Source organism: Hordeum vulgare, chromosome 5H, assembly GCF_904849725.1.
Source record: "Hordeum vulgare subsp. vulgare chromosome 5H, MorexV3_pseudomolecules_assembly, whole genome shotgun sequence".
Classification (NCBI taxonomy): domain Eukaryota; kingdom Viridiplantae; phylum Streptophyta; class Magnoliopsida; order Poales; family Poaceae; genus Hordeum; species Hordeum vulgare.
The window spans coordinates 527,733,871-527,754,568 of NC_058522.1; positions in this window are offsets into that span (position 1 = coordinate 527,733,871).

Here is a 20,698-nt window from a genome sequence, read left to right on the forward strand (position 1 = left end):
GAGATGACTATGATGTAGTATGATAGGATGGTATTCTCCTTTGAATGTTTCAAGTGGCTTGACTTGGCGCATGTTCATGCATGTAGTTGAAACAAAATCAACATAGCCTCTATGATGTTTGTGTTCATGGTGATATATATCATGTTCACGCTTGCATTCAATGTTAGTCTAACTCATTGCATCTTGATGACTATTGTCGCTCTCTAGTTGGTCGCTTCCCAGTCTGTTGCTAGCCTTCACTTGTATTAAGCGGAATACTGCTTGTGCGTCCACTCCCATACATAAACCCAAAAGTTTTTCCATGAGAGTCCACCATACCTACCTATTTGCGGTATCTACCTGTCATTCCAAGTAAATTTGCCCAGTTCCATGCTTAAATCGAAAACATAACTGTAAAACAAGACTCCCCCCGAATTGATGTTAGTATGGACGGTACCCGAGGATTCGACTAGCCGTGGAGTGTGATTGATTGGTGGTGGGGTAGTTAAAACTTTACTTTTCTGTTTGGGAACCGCCTATAGCATGAGTAGCATGGAAGATATTGAGAACTCTTGGTCATTGCGTTGACAATGAAAGCACGCCACCCAAAATTATTATCTCTGTTTTCAAAGCTTGAGCTCTGGCACCTCTGCAAATCAATGCTTCCCTCTGCGAAGGGCATGTCTATTTATTTTCTTGTTGAGTCATCCTCCTCTTTTATAAGAACCAATTAGAGAGCACCTTTGTCATTTTTATGCTTTGCTTTTGATTGATATTGAGTATGACTATGACTGGATCTTAGTTGCTATGAATTACAATGTTTAGTCAGCCCTTGATCTTTGAAAGTGCTCTGCATTTATGTTTTGCGGTCTCAGAAAGAGCTAGCGAGATACCACCTATTCATATTGCTTCATGCTTGTTTTGATTGAAGTGTTGGTATTTGAAACTCATTATTATTTGCTTGTTAGCTGATTATGCCATTGATATTAGTTTACCGTGAGACCTTTGTGTCATTTTTTTATGTGGTTAACTTGTGATCTTGCTGAAATTCTGGTTATGAGTTAGACATAGTTGCAACAACAAGATCAAACAGAGTTTGTCAAAGTTTTTCTTTCACTCTCAGTTTGTCAACTGAGTTGCTTGAGGACAAGCAAGGTTTTAAGCTTGGGGGAGTTTATACGTCTCCATCGTATCTACTTTTCCAAACTCTTTTGCCCTTGTTTTGGACTCTGATTTGCATGATTTGAATGGAACTAACCTAGACTGACGCTGTTTTCAGCAGAATTGCCTTGGTGTTATTTTTGTGCAGAAATCAATGTTCTCCAAACGTCCTGAAAATTTATGGAGATCATTTTTGGAAAATATGAAAAATATCTGCGCCAAGTTCCACCTCAGGGGATGGGCCAGTGGGCCACAAGCCCTGGCTCCGCCACCCCCTGGTGGCGGTGGGCAGGCTTGTGGGGCCCACACAGCTCTGTCGCCCCCAATCTCAGGTCTATAAGTTCCCTTTCGTCCCAGAAAAAATAAAAAAGAGAAGTTTTCGTCGCGTTTGCGATACGGAGGCGCCGCCACAACCTGTTCTTCATCTGGAGGGCAGATCTGGAGTCCGTCTCTGGCTCCGGAGAGGGGAAATCGTCGCCATCGTCATCATCAACCTTCTTCCCTCTCCAATTCCATGAAGCTCTTCGTCGTTCGTGAGTTATCTATTCGTAGGCTCGCTGGGCGGTGATGAGTAGGATGAGATCTATCATGTAATCGAGTTAGTTTTGATGGGGATTGATCCCTAGTATCCACTATGTTCTGAGATTGATGTTGCTACTACTTTTCCATGCTTAATGCTTGTCACTAGGGCCCGAGTGCCATGATTTCAGATCTGAAATTATTATGTTGTCACCAATATATGTGTGTTTTAGATCCGATCTTGCAAGTTGTAGTTACCTACTATGTGTTATGATCCGGTAACCCCGGAGTGACAATAACCGGAACCACTCCCGGTGATGACCATAGTTTGAGGAGTTCATGTGTTCAGCAAGTGCTAATGCGTTGGTCCGGTTCTTTATTAAAAGGAGAACCTTAATATCCCGTAGTTTCCTTTTGGACCCCGCTGCCACGGGAGGCATGGACAATAGATGTCATGCAAGTTCTTTTCCCTAAGCACGTATGACGACACACGGAATGCATGCCTACATCACATTGACGAACGGGAGCTAGTCGCATATCTCTCCATGTTATAACTGTAGCATGATGAATATCATCCAAACAAATCACCGACCCATTGCCTACGAGGTTGTTCTACTGCTGATGTTACTTGTTTTGCTCTTCTGCTGTTACTACTGTTGCTGCTGTTGTTACTTGTTTTGCTCTGCTGCTGTTACTACTGTTGCTGATGTTGTTACTTGTCTTGCTCTGCAGCTGTTACTACTGTTGCTACTGCTGTTACTTGTCTTGCTCTGCTGCTACTGTTGCTACTACTGTCGCTTGCTACTTTTGCTAGTTGCTACTGTTGTTCCTTGCCATTGCTATTACTCGTTACACTGCTGCTACCTGCTACAATACTTTTTCGCTCGGCGTTGACGGGAACAGACAACTTCCGTCAACGGGCAACTTGGCGCCATTGATAAGACAGTTAGGAATAGTCTGCCGTCAACAGATCGTTTCTGACACCGTTGTTATCATACTACTTTGCTGTTACCGCTTTGCTTGCAGATACTAATCTTTCAGGTGTGGTTGAATCTGACACATTCAGCTGCTAATACTCGAGAGTATTCTCTCACCTCCTGTTTGGCGATCAACAAATTTTGGTCGAATACTCTACCCTCAAAAACTGCTACGATCCCACGCGCTGGTGGGCCGTCAACAACATTATTCTAGTTTCGATTGCCGGAGAGTGCTAGCATCATTCTTCTGGTGCCATTGCAAGGGGAAGCACAGCTGACATCACTCTTCACCGTTCGTGAGTAATCTCATCGTAGGCTTGCTGGACGGTGATGAGTTCGATGAGATCTATCATGTAATCGAGATAGTTTTGACGGGGATTGATCCCTAGTATCCACTATGTTCTGAGATTGATGTTGCTACTACTTTGCCATGCTTAATGCTTGTCACTAGGGCCCGAGTGCCATGATTTCAGATCTGAACATATTATGTTGTCGCCAATATATGTGTGTTTTAGATCCTATCTTGCAAGTTGTAGTCACCTACTATGTGTTATGACCCGGCAACCCCGGAGTGACAATATCCGGAACCACTCCCGGAGATGACCATGGTATGAGGAGTTCATGTATTCACCACGTGTTAATGTGTTGCCCCGGTTCTTTATTAAAAGGAGAACCTTAATATCCCGTAGTTTCCATTAGGACCCCACTGCCACGGGAGGGATGGACAATAGATGTCATGCAAGTTCTTTTCCCTAAGCATGTATGACTACATACGGAATACATGCCTACATTAGATTGACGAACGGGAGCTAGTTACATATATCTCCGTGTTATAGCTGTTACATGATGAATCACATCCGGCATACTCATCCATCACCGATCCACTGGCTACGAGTCTTTTACTACTGGTCCTTTGTAACGACCAAGATGCGGTCCTTTCCGATCTGGGGATCGAGGCCCCGAATTGGAAAGGAGCGCATCTAAGCGTCTCGCAAACAGGTAACACAGCACATACATAATAATAAAAGATAGACAATCAGGGGTTCAATTGCCTTCTCATAAATATCTCAGGGTACATCACGCATACAACCAAAGTAGTTCCGCTACGGACTACAAAACAGAGAAAAGGCTATGCTACCCTGCCTGCTAGCACACGATCACGACCACGCCTCAATCTTCTGGATAGTTCACGCACAGGCGGTCGGTCTCCTCGTCGTACTGCCACGCCAGCTGCGTGCCGTCGGGATCATCTGTCTGTGGGGTACCTCAACCTGCTGGTGTTGTGAAGGAATCTGTGAGCCACGGGGGACTCAGCAATCTATGACCTCGGTGCCAGAACTAGTCAAGTTATTAGGTTGGATAGGGTGGAGTGTTTAAGGTTGCAGCATCCTAAGCTTGATATGGTGGCTAACTTACGTAGAACATTTAGGAAGGTGGACTATACTAGCTGTCGAGAATACTTGATCACTAAGTGATCCTGAACACCTACCTACGTCATTCATAACCCCACCGTATTCCCGATCGAAGAGAGATCTTCGAGGGGATAGTCACGGTTACGCACAGAGTTGGCAATTTTATTAGCTTATGTTTAAGTTATCTATTACCGGATGTTAACAAAATATTCCAAGTTGCCACATAACCGCGGGCACGGCTTTCCGAAAGATTAAACCCTGCAGGGGTGCTCCAACTAGTCCATCACAAACGTACAGGGGCCGCAAAGTAATCCTCTATCACGAATCTCGTGATCTCGTCGGATTCCTTAGAGGAAAACCTCAACTCTGGGGAGAACCAAAGCTTCACTGGGATTCCTATACGCAAGATATATCGCTAAGGTAAGACAAGACTAGCAGGACCTCCCGACGTGTCGACGACCCTGATAAGAGCCGTGTATCTCAGTCTCGGGACACGTCGGATGGGCTACGCGCACGATGGCCTGATAGAAATCACTCAAGTTGCCCTGAGTTGGCCCCGAGCAGTGCCCGGTTTGGACCAACACTCATGAGGAGCACTGGCCCGGGTTGTTGATTAAGTTCCTCGGGGTAGCTATTCCCTATGCAGATTATTATTACGTGATTAGCAAATGAATACCAATGTTGGGTCCTGTCGGACAAGCCTTAACACTACGCAATTTATCGAGAGAGTCCCCATAACAACCCCGAACATGTTAGGAGCGATCAATATGGAATCAAACACCGGTAGCCGGTAACTATGGCGGCAGTAATGGAACAAAGCACCCGGCAAAAGGCTAGGCCTTCCGTTATTTACCAAGTATATAGGTGCATTAATTAAATAACAGAATTTAGATAATGATATCAAGCTCATGTTATCACACGAGTCAAAGCACCTGCATCTAGCAACGCTAACATTAGTAGCTGAGCAAAGCCTACTTAGCCATTCAAGTTTGCTAGGAAGGGATCAGTGTTTGGGTTCATGGCATATCAAGAGGCAAATATTTCAGTGGTAGGCAGCGAGCATATGACAAAGGAAACATAATCTAGCATAACAAGTCTAGAGATGGGATCAAGGTCATATCATCTTGTCTGTGATATCCTCAGCTTGGAATGGTTCTTGATCGTCCTGCACGTACTCTCCTGACTCCATGTATTCGTTCTACGATCCCGGTGCTACCCAACATAAGAATAACATCCAATTAACAACAGCACCTCAAGATGCAACAAGCACATGATGCATGAGATGAAAATGAGCATGCGTCACTATTTCTATCACTAACATAAGCATAAGGAGTGAATACATGTTCCCGGAAAGAACTATAGCCTAAGCTATTTTGACATGCATGAGATTGACATGATCAGATGCGCCTCGTGAAAACGATGCAAAACCATATAAAGAACATTACAATCGGAGCTACGGATCAACGGGAATCAACAAAACGAGATATGAAGCCCTACGTGTAAAAATCATCACCACACACTCAAATGGCACAAATCTGGTATTCCCAGGTTGCCAAGACATAAAACAAACCAACATGAATGGGTTGGAGCAAAGAAGAACACCACAACATCAACTAAGCACTCACAAACATCAAAATGTCAAAACTACACAATCTGCCATAAAACTGCATCATAGCACTTTGTGAGCTACATGCAAAGCACCTACAGCCACCCAACTATGACAAATAATATATGTGGCTGTAGCTAGCCAAGAATACTACAAGAACAAGCAAGAATCACACAAAAATGAATTAAACACAGAAAGTTACAAGGCTGCAAACTTGCCCAAAAACATCAGTTTTCAGGGACTTGGTGAAAATTCCAGATTCTCACTTTCTGTCTATGCTCTGAAGCATTTTTACAGCAGCCAAGACAATAGCTACAGGACTCCAAATGACATGAAATTTTACAGGGAGCTATACAAACATATCAGGTCCAACTTTCTAGTTGAAAGCTAAGGCTAGATCACAACACAATGACCAGCACAACCTCATCTACAGGAGAAGAAAATATAAACAGATTCTCAGACTTGGTGAAAATTCCAGATTTTCACTAATCTGGAATTTCAGCCACATGCCTACTTTGAGTGGGCATAACTTGCACATATGGAATCCTAATCATGACATGAAACCAACAAGAGGTAGAGGGGGTCACCCTCTACTAGCACAACCAAGAAACAATCACAAAGGCCCACCACAACTCATGGAACCAAGCTCCAAACATAGAAGAACATGAAAATATGTCATCTCCAGAAAATGTTCCAATGGCAAAACTGAGTTCACCAATGGGTTCCTTGGGATATTCTACCCCAAAACATATAAAAGATGCATACACTTGTTTAGAGCAAGTGGCCACAAACTAGGAAGGAAAACTACATAGATTCCTACTAGTTAAATAGTGCAACATATCATGTGCACACACTAGATCAACTACCACATAGCTATGCTCATGTGCACAAAGACAATATGGACATGAGGGTTTTGACCCCATGTATGTGTCATGCACATCAACACCACAAGCTCATCTACCAAGTTTATCACACACGCACAAGACATCATGCCCTTTCACATATGGTCATGTGGAGGTGCATAGTGACTTGCAAAGGGGCTGATCCACACACATACATCTACTCCACTACACCTCTCTTATGCTAGCTTTACCACCACTCACATATACATGCACAAGCTATACCACACAAGAGATCCACAAGGTATGTGGGGGAAACCACACACACTACACACCACACTAGCATGCACTAGTGCATCATCATCACCATGAGGGAGAGCTGCTCACACACATGCAGTACACTACGCTTAGTAAAACACCCACAAGTTAAGCACCTCACAAACATCATATAGGGTAGAAGTTCCACACATGCACTACACTACCTTGCAAATACATACACACTCACATATACACATGCTAGCAAAAATACTTAGCTAGCCATACTAGCAACTCCTGCTGTTGGAGGTAGCAAGGGAAAAAAACTCACAAGATAGATCTTGTTGGAAATATGCCCTAGAGGCAATAATAAATTAGTTATTATTATATTTCTTAGTTCATGATAATCGTTTATTATCCATGCTATAATTGTATTGATTGGAAACACAATACTTGTGTGGATACATAGACAAAACACTGTCCCTAGTAAGCCTCTAGTTGACTAGCTCGTTGATCAAAGATGGTCAAGGTTTCCTGGCCATAGGCAAGTGTTGTCACTTGATAACGGGATCACATCATTAGGAGAATCATGTGATGGACTAGACCCAAACTAAATAGACGTAGCATGTTGATCGTGTCATTTTGTTGCTACTGTTTTCTGCGTGTCAAGTATTTATTCCTATGACCATGAGATCATATAACTCACTGACACCGGAGGAATGCTTTGTGTGTATCAAACGTCGCAACGTAACTGGGTGACTATAAAGATGCTCTACAGGTATCTCCGAAGGTGTTAGTTGAGTTAGTATGGATCAAGACTGGGATTTGTCACTCCGTGTGACGGAGAGGTATCTCGGGGCCCACTCGGTAATACAACATCACACACAAGCCTTGCAAGCAATGTAACTTAGTGTAAGTTGCGGGATCTTGTATTACGGAACGAGTAAAGAGACTTGCCGGTAAACGAGATTGAAATAGGTATGCGGATACTAACGATCGAATCTCGGGCAAGTAACATACCGAAGGACAAAGGGAATGACATACGGGATTATATGAATCCTTGGCACTGAGGTTCAAACGATAAGATCTTCGTAGAATATGTAGCATCCAATATGGGCATCCAGGTCCCGCTATTGGATATTGACCGAGGAGTCTCTCGGGTCATGTCTACATAGTTCTCGAACCCGCAGGGTCTGCACACTTAAGGTTCGACGTTGTTTTATGCGTATTTGAGTTATATGGTTGGTTACCGAATGTTGTTCGGAGTCCCGGATGAGATCACGGACGTCACGAGGGTTTCCGGAATGGTCCGGAAACGAAGATTGATATATAGGATGACCTCATTTGGTTACCGGAAGGTTTTCGTGCATTACCGGAAAAGTTTCGGGCTCATCGGTAGTGTACCGGGAGTGCCGGGAGGGGTGCCGGGGACCATCGGGAGGGGTGTCACGCCCCAAGGGGTCTCATGGGCTATGGGAAGAGATAAACCAGCCCCTAGTGGGCTGGAATAAGTTCCCACTAAGGCCCATAAGGTTTGAGAAGGAAAAAAACACAAGGTGGAAAGAGTTTCCAAGTGGGAAGGTGGAATCCTACTCCAAGTAGGATTGGAGTAGGACTCCTCCACCTCCAATTTCGGCCAAACCTTTAGGTTTTGAGGCTGACTCCTCCCCTCCCTCCCACCTATATATACGGAGGTTTTAGGGCTGATTTGAGACGACTTTCTCACGGCTGCCCGACCACATACCTCCATGGTTTTTCCTCTAGATCGCGTTTCTGCGGAGCTCGGGCGGAGCCCTGCTGAGACAAGATCATCACCAACCTCCGGAGCGCCGTCACGCTGCCGGAGAACTCTTCTACCTCTCCGTCTCTCTTGCTGGATCAAGAAGGCCGAGATCATCGTCGAGCTGTACGTGTGCTGAACGCGGAGGTGCCGTCCGTTCGGTACTAGATCGTGGGACTGATCGCGGGATTGTTCGCGGGGCGGATCGAGGGACGTGAGGACGTTCCACTACATCAACCGCGTTCACTAACGCTTCTGCTGTACGATCTACAAGGGTACGTAGATCACTCATCCCCTCTCGTAGATGGACATCACCATGATAGGTCTTCGTGCGCGTAGGAAATTTTTTGTTTCCCATGCGACGTTCCCCAACAGTGGCATCATGAGCTAGGTTCATGCGTAGATGTCTTCTCGAGTAGAACACAAAAGTTTTTGTGGGCGGTGATGTGCGTTTTGCTGCCCTCCTTAGTCTTTTCTTGATTCCGCGGTATTGTTGGATTGAATCGGCTTGGACCGACATTACTCGTACGCTTACGAGAGACTGGTTTCATCGTTACGAGTAACCCCCTTTGCTCAAAGATGACTGGCAAGTGACGGTTTCTCCAACTTTAGTTGAATCGGATTTGACCGAGGAGGTCCTTGGATGAGGTTAAATAGCAACTCATATATCTCCGTTGTGGTGTTTGCGTAAGTAAGATGCGATCCTACTAGATACCCTTGGTCACCACGTAAAACATGCAACAACAAAATTAGAGGACGTCTAACTTGTTTTTGCAGGGTATGATTGTGATGTGATATGGCCAATGATGTGATGTGATATATTGGATGTATGAGATGATCATGTTGTAATAGAAATATCGACTTGCACGTCGATGGTACGGCAACCGGCAGGAGCCATAGGGTTGTCTTTATACTAACATATGTGCTTGCAGATGCGTTTACTATTTTGCTAGGATGTAGCTTTAGTAGTAATAGCATAAGTAGCACGACAACCCCGATGGCAACACGTTGATGGATGATCATGGTGTGGCGCCGGTGACAAGAAGATCGTGCCGGTGCTTTGGTGATGGAGATCAAGAAGCACGTGATGATGGCCATATCATGTCACTTATGAATTGCATGTGATGTTAATCCTTTTATGCACCTTATTTTGCTTAGAACGACGGTAGCATTATGAGGTGATCTCTCACTGAAATTTCAAGACGAAATTGTGTTCTCCCCGACTGTGCACCGTTGCGATAGTTCTTCGTTTCGAGACACCACGTGATGATCGGGTGTGATAGACTCAACGTTCACATACAACGGGTGCAAAACAGTTGCACACGCGGAACACTCGGGTTAAGCTTGACGAGCCTAGCATGTGCAGACATGGCCTCGGAACACATGAGACCGAAAGGTCGAGCATGAATCGTATAGTTGATATGATTAGCATAGGGATGCTTACCACTGAAACTATTCTCGACTCACGTGATGATCGGACTTGAGATAGCGGATTTGGATCATGTACCACTCAAATGACTAGAGAGATGTACTTTTTGAGTGGGAGTTCTTAAGTAATATGATTAATTGAACTAATTGTCATGAATATAGTCTAATGGTCTTTGCGAATTACGATGTAGCTTGCGCTACAGCTCTACTGTTTTTATATGTTCCTAGAGAAAATTTAGTTGAAAATTGATAGTAGCAACCTTTGCAGACTGAGTCTGTAAAACTGAGGATTGTCCTCGTTGCTACGCAGAAGGCTTATGTCCTTAATGCACCACTCGGTGTACTGCACCTCGAGCGTCGTCTGTGGATGCTATGAACATCCGACATACACGTTACTGATGACTACACGATAGTTCAGCGCAAGATACTTGATGGCTTAGAAGCAAGGCGCCGAAAACGTTGTAAAACGTCACGGAACATAAGTGATGTTCCGAAGAGATGAAATTGTGATTTCATGCTTGTGCCCTTGATAAGAGGTACGAGACCTCCAAACAAGATTCTTTGTCCACAAAGTAAAGGAGAAAAGCTCAATCGTTGAGCGTGTGCTCAGATTGTCTGAGTACGACAATCGCTTGAATCAAGTGGGAGTTAATCTTCCAGATGAGATAGTGATGGTTCTCCAAAGTCACTTCCACCAAGCTATGAGAGCTTCGTGATGAACTATAACATATCAAGGATAGATACTATGATCTTTTGAGTGATTCGCGATGTTTGACACTGCGAAAGTAGAAATCAAGAAGGAGCATCAATAGTTGATGGTTAGTAAAACCACTAAGTTTCAAGAAAGGCAAGGGCCAGAAGGGATACTTCGTGAAACGGAAAAACAGTTGCTGCACTAATGAAGAGACCCAAGATTAAACCCAAACCCGAGACTAAGTGCTTCTGTAATAAGGGGAACAGTCACTGAGGCGGAGCAACTCTAGATACTTGGTGGATAAGAAGGCTGGCAAAAGTCGAGAGAAGTATATATGTGATATACATGATGTTGATGTGTACTTTACTAGTACTCCTAGCAGCATGAGGGTATTGGATACCGGTTCGGTTGCTAAGTGATTAGTAACACGAAATGAAAGCTACGGCATAAACGGAGACTAGCTAAAGGCGAGGTGACGATACGTGTTGAAAGTGTTTCCAAGGTTGATATGATCAAACGTCGCACGCTCCCTCTACCATCGGGATTGGTGTTAAACCTAAATAATTGTTATTTGGTGCTTGCGTTAAGCATGAACATGATTGGATCGTGTTTATTGCAATACGATTATTCATTTAAGGAGAATAATGGTTACTCTATTTTCTTGAATAATCACCTTCAATGGTTTATTGAATCTCGATCGTAGTGTTACACATGTTCATAATATTGGTGCCAAAAAGATACGAGTTAATGATGATAGTACCACTTACATGTGGCACTGCCGCTTGAGTCATGTTAGTATAAATTGCATGAAGAGGCTCCATGCTGATGGATCTTTGTACTCACCTGATTTCGAATCACTAGTGACATGCAAACCATACCACATGAGCAAGGCCTTGTTTTCATTGAGATGAAATTAAGATAGTAACTTGTTGGAAGTGATACATTTTGATGTATGCAGTCCAATGGGTACTGAGGCACGCAGTGGATATCATTATGTTCTTACTTCACTGATGATTTGAGTAGATACGGGAGTATTTACTTAATGAATCAAAAGTCTGAAATGTTGAAAAGTTCAAATCTGTTTCGGAGTGAAGTTCGTCGTAACAAGAGGATAAACTGTCTACGATATGATCATGGAAATGAATATCTGAGTTATGAGTTTTGGTACGCAGTTAAGACAATGTGGAAATTGTTTCGCAGTTCATGCCACCTGGAACATCATAGTGTGATGATGTGTCTGAACGTCATAGCCATGCACTATTTGGTATGGTGCATACTATTATGTCTCTTATCGAATTACCACTATCGTTTATGGGTTATGCATTAGAGACAACCGCTCTCACTTTAAATAGGGCACCACGTATTTCCGTTGAGATGACACAGTATAGACTGAGGTTTAGAGAAATCTAAACTGTCGTTTCTTGAAAGTTTGGGGCTTCGACACTTATGTGAAAAAGTTTCAGTCTGATGAGCTCAAACCCAAAGCGGATAAATGCATCTTCATAGGATATCCCAAAATAGTTGGGTACATCTCCTATCTCAGATCCGAAAGCAAAGTGTTTATTTCTAGAAACGGATCCTTTCTCGAGGAAAGGTTTCTCTCGAAAGAATTGAGTGGGAGAGTGGTAGAACTTGATGAGGTTATTGAACCATCACTTCAACCAGAGTGTAGCAGGGCGCAGGAAGTTGTTCATGTGGCGCCTACACCAATTGAAGTGGAAGCTGATGATGATGATCATTGAGCTTCGAATCAAGTTACTACAAACCTCGTAGGTCGACAAGGTCGCGTACTGCTGTAGAGTAGTACGGTAACCCTGTCTTGGAGGTCATGTTGTTGAGCAACAGTGAACCTACGAGTTATGGAGAAAGCGATGGTGGGCCCAGATTCCGACAAATGGCTGGAAGCCATGAAATCCGAGAGAGGATCCATGTATGAAAACAAAGTGTAGACTTTGGAAGAACTACTTGATGGTCAGAAGACTATTGAGTAAAGATGGGTCTTTAAAAGAAGACAGACGATGATGGTGATAAGTCACTATTAAGGAAAGCTCGACTTGTCGCAAAGATGTTTTCGACAAGATCAAACAGTTGACTATGATGAGACTTCCTCACTCGTAGCGGTGCTAAAGGTCTGTTAGAATTATGTTAGTTGTTGATGCATTATTTATGAAATATTGCACGTAGGATGTCAAAACATTGTTTTCTCGACGGTTTCCTTGAGCAAACATTGTATGTGATACAACCAGAAGGTTTTGTTAATCCTAAAGATACTAGCAAGTATGCAAGCTCCAGTGATCCTTCAATGGACTGGTGCAAGCATCTCGGAGTTGGAATATACACTTTGATGAGATGATCAAAGATTTTGGGTTTGTACAAGGTTTATGAGAAACTTGTATTTCCAAAGAAGTGAGTGGGAGCACTATAGAATTTCTGATAGGTATATGTGGTTGACATATTGTGGATCAGAAGTAATGTAGAATTTCTGTAAAGCATACAAGGTTGTTTGAAAGAAGTTTTCAAAGGAGTACCTGGATTACGCTACTTGAACGTTGAGCATCAAAGATCTATGGAGATAGATCGAAAGCGCTTAATAGAAGTTTCAACAAGATGCATGCCTTGACAAGTTTTTGAAAGAGTTCAAAATAGACCAGCAAAGAAGGAGTTCTTGGTTGCGTTGTGAGGTGTGAATTTGAGTAAGACTCAAAACCCGACCACGGCAGAATAAAGAGAATAGACGAAGGTCGTCTTCTATGCCTTAGCCGTAGAATCTAAAGTATGCCATGCTGTGTACCGCACCTGAAGTGTGCCTTGACTCAAAGTATGTTGAGAGGTACAGAGAGTGATCCATGATTGAATCACTAGCAGCGGTCGAAATTTATCCTTAGTAACTAATGGACTAAGGAATTTTTCTCGATTATGGAGGTGGTTAAAGAGTTTGTCGTAAAGGGTTACGTCAATGCAAGCTTTGACACTAATCCGGATAACTGTGAGTAGTGAAACGGATTCGTATAGTAGAGTAGATATTTGGAGCATTTCCGAATAGCACGTAGTAGCAGCATCTATAAGATGACATAAAGATTTGGAAAGAACACACGAATCTGAAAGTTTCAGAACCGTTGACTAAAACCTCTCTCACGAGCAAGACGTGATCAGGCCCCATAACTATATGGGTGTTGGATTCGTTGGAATCACATGGTGATGTGAACTAGATTATTGACTCTAGTGCAAGTGGGAGACTGTTGGAAATATGCCCTAGAGGCAATAATAAATTAGTTATTATTATATTTCTTAGTTCATGATAATCGTTTATTATCCATGCTATAATTGTATTGATTGGAAACACAATACTTGTGTGGATACATAGACAAAACACTGTCCCTAGTAAGCCTCTAGTTGACTAGCTCGTTGATCAAAGATGGTCAAGGTTTCCTGGCCATAGGCAAGTGTTGTCACTTGATAACGGGATCACATCATTAGGAGAATCATGTGATGGACTAGACCCAAACTAAATAGACGTAGCATGTTGATCGTGTCATTTTGTTGCTACTGTTTTCTGCGTGTCAAGTATTTATTCCTATGACCATGAGATCATATAACTCACTGACACCGGAGGAATGCTTTGTGTGTATCAAACGTCGCAACGTAACTGGGTGACTATAAAGATGCTCTACAGGTATCTCCGAAGGTGTTAGTTGAGTTAGTATGGATCAAGACTGGGATTTGTCACTCCGTGTGACGGAGAGGTATCTCGGGGCCCACTCGGTAATACAACATCACACACAAGCCTTGCAAGCAATGTAACTTAGTGTAAGTTGCGGGATCTTGTATTACGGAACGAGTAAAGAGACTTGCCGGTAAACGAGATTGAAATAGGTATGCGGATACTAACGATCGAATCTCGGGCAAGTAACATACCGAAGGACAAAGGGAATGACATACGGGATTATATGAATCCTTGGCACTGAGGTTCAAACGATAAGATCTTCGTAGAATATGTAGGATCCAATATGGGCATCCAGGTCCCGCTATTGGATATTGACCGAGGAGTCTCTCGGGTCATGTCTACATAGTTCTCGAACCCGCAGGGTCTGCACACTTAAGGTTCGACGTTGTTTTATGCGTATTTGAGTTATATGGTTGGTTACCGAATGTTGTTCGGAGTCCCGGATGAGATCACGGACGTCACGAGGGTTTCCGAAATGGTCCGGAAACGAAGATTGATATATAGGATGACCTCATTTGGTTACCGGAAGGTTTTCGTGCATTACCGGAAAAGTTTCGGGCTCATCGGTAGTGTACCGGGAGTGCCGGGAGGGGTGCCGGGGACCATCGGGAGGGGTGTCACGCCCCAAGGGGTCTCATGGGCTATGGGAAGAGATAAACCAGCCCCTAGTGGGCTGGAATAAGTTCCCACTAAGGCCCATAAGGTTTGAGAAGGAAAAAAACACAAGGTGGAAAGAGTTTCCAAGTGGGAAGGTGGAATCCTACTCCAAGTAGGATTGGAGTAGGACTCCTCCACCTCCAATTTCGGCCAAACCTTTAGGTTTTGAGGCTGACTCCTCCCCTCCCTCCCACCTATATATACGGAGGTTTTAGGGCTGATTTGATACGACTTTCTCACGGCTGCCCGACCACATACCTCCATGGTTTTTCCTCTAGATCGCGTTTCTGCGGAGCTCGGGCGGAGCCCTGCTGAGACAAGATCATCACCAACCTCCGGAGCGCCGTCACGCTGCCGGAGAACTCTTCTACCTCTCCGTCTCTCTTGCTGGATCAAGAAGGCCGAGATCATCGTCGAGCTGTACGTGTGCTGAACGCGGAGGTGCCGTCCGTTCGGTACTAGATCGTGGGACTGATCGCGGGATTGTTCGCGGGGCGGATCGAGGGACGTGAGGACGTTCCACTACATCAACCGCGTTCACTAACGCTTCTGCTGTACGATCTACAAGGGTACGTAGATCACTCATCCCCTCTCGTAGATGGACATCACCATGATAGGTCTTCGTGCGCGTAGGAAATTTTTTGTTTCCCATGCGACGTTCCCCAACAGATCTAACACCCCACTATCATCTCTGCAAGTATACAAAGCAAAACAGAAAAGTTGCAACAAAAAAAAAAAAGGGCTAGTGGGGAATCGAACCCCACAGCCCCTGGTCCAAGCCACAAACTCAAACCACTCTGTTGTTGGCATTGTTTTGGATAGAGAGAGGGAGCAGAGCAGGTTAACTTGCCCCTGGTGGCTTACTGTGCCGAAGAAATGCAAAATAAAAGGGATGCCAAGGGGAATCGAGCCCGCGTCTTCCAACAGGCATACAACAAGCGGTACCACTACGCTACAGGCAAGGATACTGACAGAGAAGGGGCACTATCCCTTTTGAGCCTTCCCCCTTCGAGATCACAGGAGGAACACGGCGACCGGAATAGGGGAGCTATCCCGCCGGCGGCACAGATCAAATCGAGCAACGGCTTGTGGATGGGAGGACGCCTATGCTCCCACGAACCCATTTCCTATGCTAACTCCGCCCGAGACGAACCACATCAACCTAGCTACGGTGCGCGGCGGCGCTAGTGACAGGGAAGCAGCTCGTCGGCGTTCTACGGATCCTACTCGAAGAACTACAACACGGAAGGGGTAAGAGATGGATCTGCTCACCCAACGGAAGTAGAACCCGGTCGTGGATGGAGAGGAAGCAGGGGAAGAAGAGGTGGCCGCCGATATGGTCTACTCGTCGGGGAAGGGTGTCGCCCTCGTGGAGAAGAGGATGCAGGGGCGCTCGCGTCGACCTAGCCGCGGGGATGGACCCCTGGATGTGCCCGCGTGCTCGCCGAGTCGTCGGAGAGGAAGAAGAGGCCCGGACGCGATGGCGAGGAGCACCTATACCCACGGCCATGGCGGAGGAGCCCTTCCCTTACCTGGTGTGCTTTGTCAGAGAGAGAGATGGAGAGGGAATGGAGGTGGCGGCGTGAGAGGGGAAACCCTATCTGCACGGACGCCAAGGGGGGTCCCTTTTATGGAGGAGAGGGGCGAGGGTTGCTCCTCGACGTCCGTGACGCCGTCAGACGCCGTTGCTCTGAACCCGCTGGAGAGGAACACTGACGAAGGAAGGAACGCGTACAGGACGCCGTCTACAGGACACGCCACTGGGCTGCGAGAGACACAGAGAAACGAGCCGAATAGGTGGGAGGAGGCCCAACTAGTGCGGCACATAAGAAAAAAAGGCTCTCTCGACTGTTTTCCTTTTAAAAGAAACCCAGGGAAAGAAAAATAGACACAGGGCTATCTGTGGTGGGAAAAATCAAACTAATAATGTCCCTGGTCATGAAAATAAATAACCTATTTAAATAAAATACAAATGGTATTTTTGGAGCAACTAGAATAATTACAAAACAACATTTGTATTATATGTTTTGTGATTTCTTGCACCTTTAGGACACTCTACAAATCACCAAATATTGCACCCCAACATCTCCACAATATTCCCTAAACAAAAGATATTTTTAAATAGGGATATAAAGGTGGAGTTTTTGAACTTGAGATGGAAAGAGAGCAATTGGAAAAGAACCAATATCAAGCCACCCAACTATGCATATAATCCTACCAACACATCAACACACATGATCACATGAGATCACAAGGTCTCCACACACAACTCTTGAAAACACAAAGCAACACAAGGTCAAGACACATAAGGTATGAATCATAAGGTATGCATGCATGCAATGAAGACATAAGGGCACATTAAATCATACATGCAAAAGGACCTCTCACATAACAAAGTCAAGGTGGTCCCACATGTAAGGTTACAAAAAGGGGAAGCTTTACACTTGGGGCACTACAAATTCTCCCACACTACAAAGAAGATCTCGCCCTCAAGATCTAAGACTGAAAGAAATCGGGAAATTCAGAACGGAGGTGATCCTCGCGTTCCCAAGTCGCCTCTTTATCGGAATGGTGTGACCACTGCACTTTGAGAAATTTGACAGTCTTGTTACGAGTCTTGCGCTCAGTCGCCTCGTGAACCACAACTGGATGCTCACGATAAGAAAGGTCAGGCTGAAGGTCGATGTCTTGAAGATGAACAGTGCGCTCGGGGGTCTTGAAACACCTCCGAAGCTGAGAAACATGGAACACATCATGGACATTTGCAAAGGTTGACGGAAGCTCGAGCTGGTACGCAAGGTCGCCTCTCTTGCCAACCACTCTGAACGGACCAACGAAACGAGGCGCAAGCTTGCCTTTGATGCCAAAGCGCTGAATACCCTTCATAGGCGACACCTTGAGATAGACGAAGTCATCAAGCTCATAAGACATGTCACGGTGCTTGCTATCATAATAGCTCTTCTGACGGGACTGAGCTGCTCTGAGGTTGTCGCGAATGATCCGACACATCTCCTCAGCTTCTTCTATCATACCATTCCCAAGGATCTGACGCTCGCCGGTCTCAGACCAGTTGAGCGGGGTACGACACTTCCTGCCATAGAGAATCTCAAACGGAGCCTTGCCAGAACTAGCTTGATAACTGTTGTTATAAGAGAACTTCGCGAAAGGCAGACAATCTTCCCACTTCATGCCAAAAGAGATAACACAGGCTCTCAGCATATCCTCAAGAACTTGATTCACTCTCTCCACTTGACCACTAGTCTGAGGATGGAACGCTGTGTTGAAGCGGATCTTCGTGCCCATAGCATACTGAAAGGAGTCCCAGAACTTGGAAGTGAAGATACTTCCGTGATCTGAAGAGATCAGCATAGGCACGCCATGTAAAGAGACAATCCTGGAGGTGTACAACTCTACCAGCTGAGCTGCTAAAATGGACTCCTTGAGTGGGAGAAAATGAGCCACTTTACTCAACTTGTCGATGACGACGAAGATGGCATCATTACCCTTCTTGGACTTCGGAAACCCGGTGACGAAATCCATCTCAATGTGATCGAACTTCCACTCGAGAATCGGCAAAGGCTGCAAAAGGCCTGCTGGACGTTGATGTTCTTCTTTCACCCTTCGACATACATCACATTCATTTACGAACTGAGCAATCTCACGCTTCATACGAGTCCACCAGAAGGTCTGCTTCAAGTCATGGTACATTTTGGAGCTTCCAGGATGAATAGAGAGCACAGAGTTATGAGCTTCCTCCATGATTACCTTCCTGAGATCACCTTTCGGGACGACAAGGAGATCCTCGAAGAACAACGTGTCTCTGGTATCAACAGTGAAGCACTTGTACTTGGGGAGTCTCTTTCCCACGCCAATCTTGACCTTCTTCACCATAGCGTCAAGAAGTTGTGCTGCTCGGACCTGATCTTCCAAGGTAGGAGAGATCTGAAGGTTTGCAAGAAATCCCTGAGGTACTAGCTGAAGGTTGAGCTTCCTGAAAGACTCACAAAGACCAGGCTGGAGAGGTTGCAGAATCAGACTGTTGCAATATGCCTTCCTGCTCAAAGCATCCGCCACGACATTAGCTTTGCCTGGCGTGTACTCAACACCCGGATTAATATCCTGGAGCATTTCCACCCAACGTGCATGCTGAAGATTCAAGTTAGACTGAGTGAAGATGTACTTGAGACTTTTGTGATCGGTGAAAACTTCAACTTTACGTTCCAACAAGAGGTGTCTCCAAGTCATCAGAGCGTGTACCACAGCTGCTAGCTCAAGGTCATGCATAGGATAGTTCTTCTCCGCTGTCTTCAACTGCCTGGAGGTATAAGCAACCACCTTCTTATCTTGCATCAGGACTGCACCAAGACCCTGGAGAGAAGCGTCGCAAAAGACCTGGTACGGCTTGGAATCATCCGGAGGGACCAAGACTGGAGTGGAGGTAAGCTTCTCTTTGAGTGTATCGAAGGCCAGTTGACACTCTCGAGACCAAGCATACTTAACACCCTTCTGAAGAAGACTTGAGAGCGGCTTGGCGATCTTGGAGAAGTTCTCAACGAACCTTCTACAATATCTAGCAAGCCCGAGAAAGCTTCGAAGCTGCTTCACATTCTGCGGAGGCTCCCATTCAACAATGGCTTGAACCTTGGACGGATCAACTTTAATGCCCTCGGCAGAGATAATGTGCCCAAGATAAACCACTTCTTTCAGCCAGAACTCACACTTGGAAAACTTGGCATACATCTTGTACTCTCTCAGCTTATCAAGCACCAATCTGAGATGTTCTTCATGTTCTTCCTCAGTTTCAGAAAAGACCAGAATAAAAGTTTCATGATAGGTTTAGTTTAGTTTTCCCTATTTTCTGTTTTAGCGTCCGGTAGAAAAGTACCCGGAAAATAAAAGTTCTCCGAACGTCCTGAAAATCTAGTATGATTTTTTCTGGCATTTTTGAAAAATTCTGAGACAAAGAGCTTGTCTAGGGGCCACACTAGTGGGCCACAAGCCCTTGGGGTGCAGGCACCCCCTGGCTGCGCCACCTAGGCTTGTGGGCCCCATAGGCACCCCCTCCACTTATTCTTGCTCTCATCTGGTTCTCTTACCTCCAAAAAAATCGTTTCGCAGCTCAAACCTGTGTTCTTGCTCCTCTTGCTGGGATTTTCGATCTCTTTGCTCAAATTACCGTTCTCCAAACTGTTTTGGGGAAATTACTCCTTGGTATGTGACTCCTCCATTGGTCCAATTAGTTTTTGCTCTAGTGCCTTATACTCCGCGTATTTTTGCTGCCTTGGCGAGCATGTTCTTGAGATTCGCATGCTGATTTTAGCTGGTCCCAAGTAGTTTTGATGCGTAATATGGTCTCTAGGCACTTGTGGGAGTAGTTACTACGAGTTTCGTTGAGCCTTATTCACTTTTCCTTAGAATCACTAAAAATTTCAGAAATTTTCAGAGATAGAAAAGGGAAAAGAGAGAAGGTTCTTAAGAGGCTCTTCAAGCCGTGACCCCAAGGATGGTGGGAGTGAGAAGAAGCCCAAGTATTTAGTCCCTCGAGTCGCAGAAGTTCGAGCGTGCGAGTGGCCAAACGACGTGTTCTTACGCGCCGCTGGAATTTATGAGGACTTCTATCACTTGGTGGAGAACGCAGGCCTTACCGCCTTCGTTGAAGATAAGTGT